Consider the following 6095-nt stretch of genomic DNA (forward strand, 5'->3'; position numbering starts at 1 on the left):
CCAAACTTTCAAGGAGCAGTCTAAGGTGGCCCTTTAGGTTCCTTTTGTGGACTCAAGCACACTTTGTCAAATATTTGAAGTGAAAACATATACCTGTACATCTGATAAAATGGGCTTGAGTCCACAAAAGCTTGTGCCACAATAAATTTGTTAGTCCTTAACGTGCCACAAAGCTGTTTGTTTTGAATAGTATTGTCTTTTTCACCTACTTGCTACAGAATTCCCACAGTGATCTCTTGTTTGCCTGCCAACAGTTGCCTTGCAAAGTTCCCTTCTTTGGTCAGAGGCAGCCATTGCACACTGCCCTCCCCTCCTTCCTCTGTTTGAAGGCTGCCTGGGCCCAGTCCAAGTCCTTTTTAAAGGTAAAGAACCATAAGGAAAGAGCTCCGGGCCCTGAACTTGCCCATCAGCAGTTAGCATCTGCACAACAGACTGAGCAGGCATGCAGATCACCTGCCCATAGTCTTCCCCGGTAGGGTGGGCTGTGTTGTATTTCTGTTGAAATCATGGTTAAATCTTTTTCAGATGTGCATCTCAATAAGCATGTGCAAATTGGCGTCCTCTTTTGTGGCAGTGCAGTTCCTCCTTTTCCGGTGCTGTGCAAGTGGCCACCACAGTCCTGGATGCACCAGAGCTCCCCATCTTTTCTGGCATGTACATTCTCTTGAGGGGGGGAGGCAGGTCATCTCTCTTTCCCCGTTACCCAGTAATCCGACCTAAGCAGTCACACACAAAACCAAGACTAACGTTTAAGCCAGGGGCAAGGCTAGAATGTGTGTTACAAGGGGGCAGTCGGAAGGCTGGGGCAGTTCTTGTGTGGGGAGCATTTTGGAGGACTATTGAGCCAAGCTGTGTAAGTGCACCAGATTTCAATAAGAACATAATATAAGATCAATCCTCCTAGATCGGCCCAAGGGCCCATTTACTGTTCCCAGCTGCAGCCAACCAGATGCCTCTAAGAAGCTGACCATGAGCAGGGCCTATAGAGGCCATAGTCCTCTTCCAACATTGCTTTGCAGCAGCTGAAACTCAAAAGCAGCACACTGTCCTTGCATCTGAAGGCTGCATATATAACATTACCTGGAGCCATGGATAGACTTCTTCAACCTCCATGAATTCATCTTTCAAAGTCATCAAAGCACCAGATGCCATCATCACAGCATCTTATGGTAGCAAATTCTATACATTCATTATGGGCTCTTTCAGATGACCTCTTTATTGAGCATTCACCCTATTTGCTCGCACAGTGCTTATGCACGCAGGGGGGTGATAATATCTGATCTTTATTGAGCATCCATTCTGGTTTGTGGGGCTGTACTATGAAAATGAACGTTCATCCTGATATGCTTGTGGGGTGTTGATATGCCTTCCCTTTGTTCAACCCCCACTTTTCAATTAATTCCCCTGTCACTTTCCACACCACAAAAAGACCCACTCTTTCGTAGAGTGGATTTGTTGCAACAGAGTTATTTAATCTACTTTAATTGCACAAATTAAAATTTCCAGAAGCTGCTTGAATTCCTCTCGCCAATTCCCCAGCAAAATAATGACAGTCTGGAGGCACCCTTAAGATTATGTGAAGAAGTACTTTATTCGGTCTCACCCAAGTCTCCTACCCATCAGTTTATTTGGATGAGCACACCCCCAATTTCTACTGTGAAAGAGGGAGAAAGACCTCTCTGTCCGCTTTCTCCATACCATGCATCATTGTATAATTGTGGATGCCCGGATGGCATCCACCCGAGAGCTCAAAGAACTCAAATGTGAAATTGCTGATCTGCTAACTAAAATATGTAACTTGTCCCTTGGGTCCTCCTCCGTGCCTGAGGACTGGAAAGTGGCAAATGTAACGCCAATCTTCAAAAAGGGATCCAGAGGGGATCCCGGAAATTACAGGCCAGTTAGCTTAACTTCTGTCCCTGGAAAACTGGTAGAAAGTATTATTAAAGCTAGATTAACTAAGCACATAGAAGAAGAAGCCTTGCTGAAGCAGAGCCAGCATGGCTTCTGCAAGGGAAAGTCCTGTCTCAGTAACCTATTAGAATTCTTTGAGAGTGTCAACAAGCATATAGATAGAGGTGATCCAGTGGACATAGTGTACTTAGACTTTCAAAAAGCGTTTGACAAGGTACCTCACCAAAGGCTTCTGAGGAAGCTTAGCAGTCATGGAATAAGAGGAGAGGTCCTCTTGTGGATAAGGAATTAGTTAAGAAGCAGAAAGCAGAGAGTAGGAATAAACGGACAGTTCTCCCAATGGTGGGCTGTAGAAAGTGGAGTCCCTCAAGGATCGGTATTGGGACCTGTACTTTTCAACTTGTTCATTAATGACCTAGAATTAGGAGTGAGCAGTGAAGTGGCCAAGTTTGCTGACGACACTAAATTGTTCAGGGTTGTTAAAACAAAAAGGGATTGCGAAGAGCTCCAAAAAGACCTCTCCAAACTGAGTGAATGGGCAGGAAAATGGCAAATGCAATTCAATATAAACAAGTGTAAAATTATGCATATTGGAGCAAAAAATCTTAATTTCACATATACACTCATGGGGTCTGAACTGGCGGTGACCGACCAGGAGAGAGACCTCAGGGTTGTAGTGGACAGCACGATGAAAATGTCGACCCAGTGTGCGGCAGCTGTGAAAAAGGCAAATTCCATGCTAGCGATAATTAGGAAAGGTATTGAAAATAAAACAGCCGATATCATAATGCCGTTGTATAAATCTATGGTGCGGCCGCATTTGGAATACTGTGTACAGTTCTGGTCGCCTCATCTCAAAAAGGATATTATAGAGTTGGAAAAGGTTCAGAAGAGGGCAACCAGAATGATCAAGGGGATGGAGCGACTCCCTTACGAGGAAAGGTTGCAGCATTTGGGGCTTTCTAGTTTAGAGAAAAGGCGGGTCAGAGGAGACATGATAGAAGTGTATAAAATTATGCATGGCATTGAGAAAGTGGATAGAGAAAAGTTCTTCTCCCTCTCTCATAATACTAGAACTCGTGGACATTCAAAGAAGCTGAATGTTGGAAGATTCAGGACAGACAAAAGGAAGTACTTCTTTACTCAGCGCATAGTTAAACTATGGAATTTGCTCCCACAAGATGCAGTAATGGCCACCAGCTTGGATGGCTTTAAAAGAAGATTAGACAAATTCATGGAGGACAGGGCTATCAATGGCTACTAGCCGTGATGGCTGTGCTTTGCCACCCTAGTCAGAGGCAGCATGGTTCTGAAAACCAGTTGCCGGAAGCCTCAGGAGGGGAGAGTGTTCTTGCACTCGGGTCCTGCTTGCGGGCTTCCCCCAGGCACCTGGTTGGCCACTGTGAGAACAGGATGCTGGACTAGATGGGCCACTGGCCTGATCCAGCAGGCTCTTCTTATGTTCTTATGTTAACCTCTTATGTCACCCTTAATTGCTTGCTTTCTGAAAAAAAGCTCCCAAAACATTTAAACCTGTTCTCATAGGAGCGAACTGTGTTCCAGCTCCCAGTTAAAAGAAAATCTGGCAATAGTTAGCCTCAGTAGTTCTGGCTTGCAGAGGTTCAGGTCTGACTTTTTGAATTGTGAGATATGTTCATATTGTTGGTTTTATGCCCTAGGTGGCAGTGTCCAGTAGGACTGCACAAGATTATCTGTCCACTGAGATCCATGCTAAATACGCAACTACACAGGGCAAACATTCATGACCCAACAAACACACTTCCTCATGGACAAGCAATTTCCAAGTCTGTTCTAACTATTTGGCTCCTCAGTGAGAAATGGTGGGGATTGTAGTTCGATAAAGGAGCTCATTAAACTACAGTTCCCCTCCTGCATTGGGGTAAATCATGCCTTTTGAAGCCAGTTTAGCTTTGGAGCATTTATATGATTGAAGTCCTGGTTGCACACAATCAAATGGAAGTCAGGCACATGCATGAGGGCCAACACAGAGTTGCTTGGAAAAGCCTATTACATTTTCCTGCTCACTCTTAACAGTTCTCCAGAACAGTCAGGGGAAATCTCTCAGATGCTTAGGGTTTCTTAGAAAGATCACCTGATTCACTTCCGGGAAGGGTGACTTAGCCTGTGCCTGCTTTTGAGACGGGCTCCTGCCTCAAAAGAAGCTTATTCAGATATATCAGTCAGTTTTTTCTTTTTTTTTTGACTGATTAAACTTCTCCCGGGTAGGGAGAAACGAAGAGATTAACCTCAAAGCCTATTTTTGTTGGGACGACCAGATCTCATTAATTTATGGGACGAGGTCCAGCCGACGAAGGTGGGACGGATTTTTAACAGCAAGCTCTATCTGATAAAGCGAACGTTCACCTTATCTTCTAAGAGAGAACGCACTAACAGGCAAGCACCCTTCTTTCTATATTTTTCTTTTACTTGACTTAAATTGTTGCTGTTTAAAAGAGATTTGCCAGATTGATCGGTTTTTGACATCTCACTGGGGAGCCGTAACTTCTCTCTGCTACGCACTAATTAATAGCTTATCTCTGTTTTTGTTGCAAAAAGCTGTCCTGGATTTGCATTCTAAAGATACACACAGAAGAGGGATTTCTATTCCAGATTTTTATTTTGAAAAATATTATACTGTTTTGAGACTACTCTCTTTTTGGTCTATTTTATTTTGACGAATCTGTTTCTTGACGATTGCCATTAATTGCTTCGATCCTGGGAACTGCATTTTGTTTACTTAACTATTGGAGAGATAAGGCTGTCTGCTCTGTTTATACTGTGATGTCACCAAGTTTGGAGTATTAACCCAATTGTTGCTGAAATAAGAAGTGGTTTTCCTATATTTTTCTTTTAAAATGGCAATTAAGAAAGTGGCTGAGAATCTGGAAATAACTATGTTTCAGAGAATAATGAATGAGATTGAGATAACGAAAATTGAATTGAGTAAAATGAAGCAGGAGATTAAAGATATAAGGGTCCCTGTGAGAGAGGTGACCCTGGAAGGGGTCCCTGTGAGAGAGGAGACCCCGGAGATTGGAATAGGGGTCCCTGTGAGAGAGGAGACCCTGGAGACTGGAATAGGGGTCCCTGTGAGAGAGGAGATCCCGGAGATTGGAACAAACGTGGAACAGGAACAAGATTTGGAGTCTATGGACTTTAGAAATAAAATCTATTGTTTGGAACTCAATGTTATCTCTGAAGAAATTAATGAAGATTCTAGAGATAAAGTTATCAATGGCATGGATTATCTTCTGGACTGGAATGATGTGATGGAGCCCAATATAGAGAAAATCTATGGAATTAACTGCAGCCATGTGACAATGGAAAAACTTTCAAGAGATGACCCAGTGTATTTTGAAAAAAAGAACAGAGATATGATTTTACAGCAGTATTTCAGCAACTTATTCAGAATGGATGGCAAGAAAATATTTGGGATAGAGGTAATTCCCATCAGACTCTTATTATATGACTATGGCTTTGACAGCAAGATTATTATGGAATACTGATAATGGAAGATTGGATATTGAAATTACTGGACTTAACAAGACTACTGAAGATGGAAGATGGAAAATGGAACTAATAGAGATAATAGAACAATGGCTACTGAAATTACTGAACCTAACAGATTCTGATGTGATGGATTAATTGAAATGTTTATTTTGACTATGGTTATGACAATAAGATTATCATAATTAGTAATGAGATGGATTAATCGATATGCTTATCTGGAAAAAAAAAATTGATAGATATATTTCTTAAAGAATTGAAACCTCTCTTTGACTTTTTGTGGAAAGAATAAAGTAATGTTTATGAGATTTGATGATTAAGTAAGATAACTACTGGAGGAAAGTGATTTTATAATATGACTTAAGAGACAGGATTGCTATATATTATAGACTTATAACTGATTTGATCTTTGACAAATGGGAAGTCAATATTTTACTCTTTATTTTTTATTTTTGTTTTTTTTTTTCTTCTTTTCTTTTTTTCTTTTTGTTTAACTATTTTTGATTTTGTTTTTTGTCTTTGAATGTTTTATGATTTTGTCTTGTATGTTTTATGAAAATCTGAATAAAAATTATTGAAAAAAAAAAGAAAGATCACCTGATTCCCTTATCATATTAAGGAGGTGTCTTAATTTATTGCAGCTGTACTCAGTT

This window comes from Rhineura floridana, chromosome 2 (assembly GCF_030035675.1).
Source record: "Rhineura floridana isolate rRhiFlo1 chromosome 2, rRhiFlo1.hap2, whole genome shotgun sequence".
NCBI lineage: Eukaryota > Metazoa > Chordata > Lepidosauria > Squamata > Rhineuridae > Rhineura > Rhineura floridana.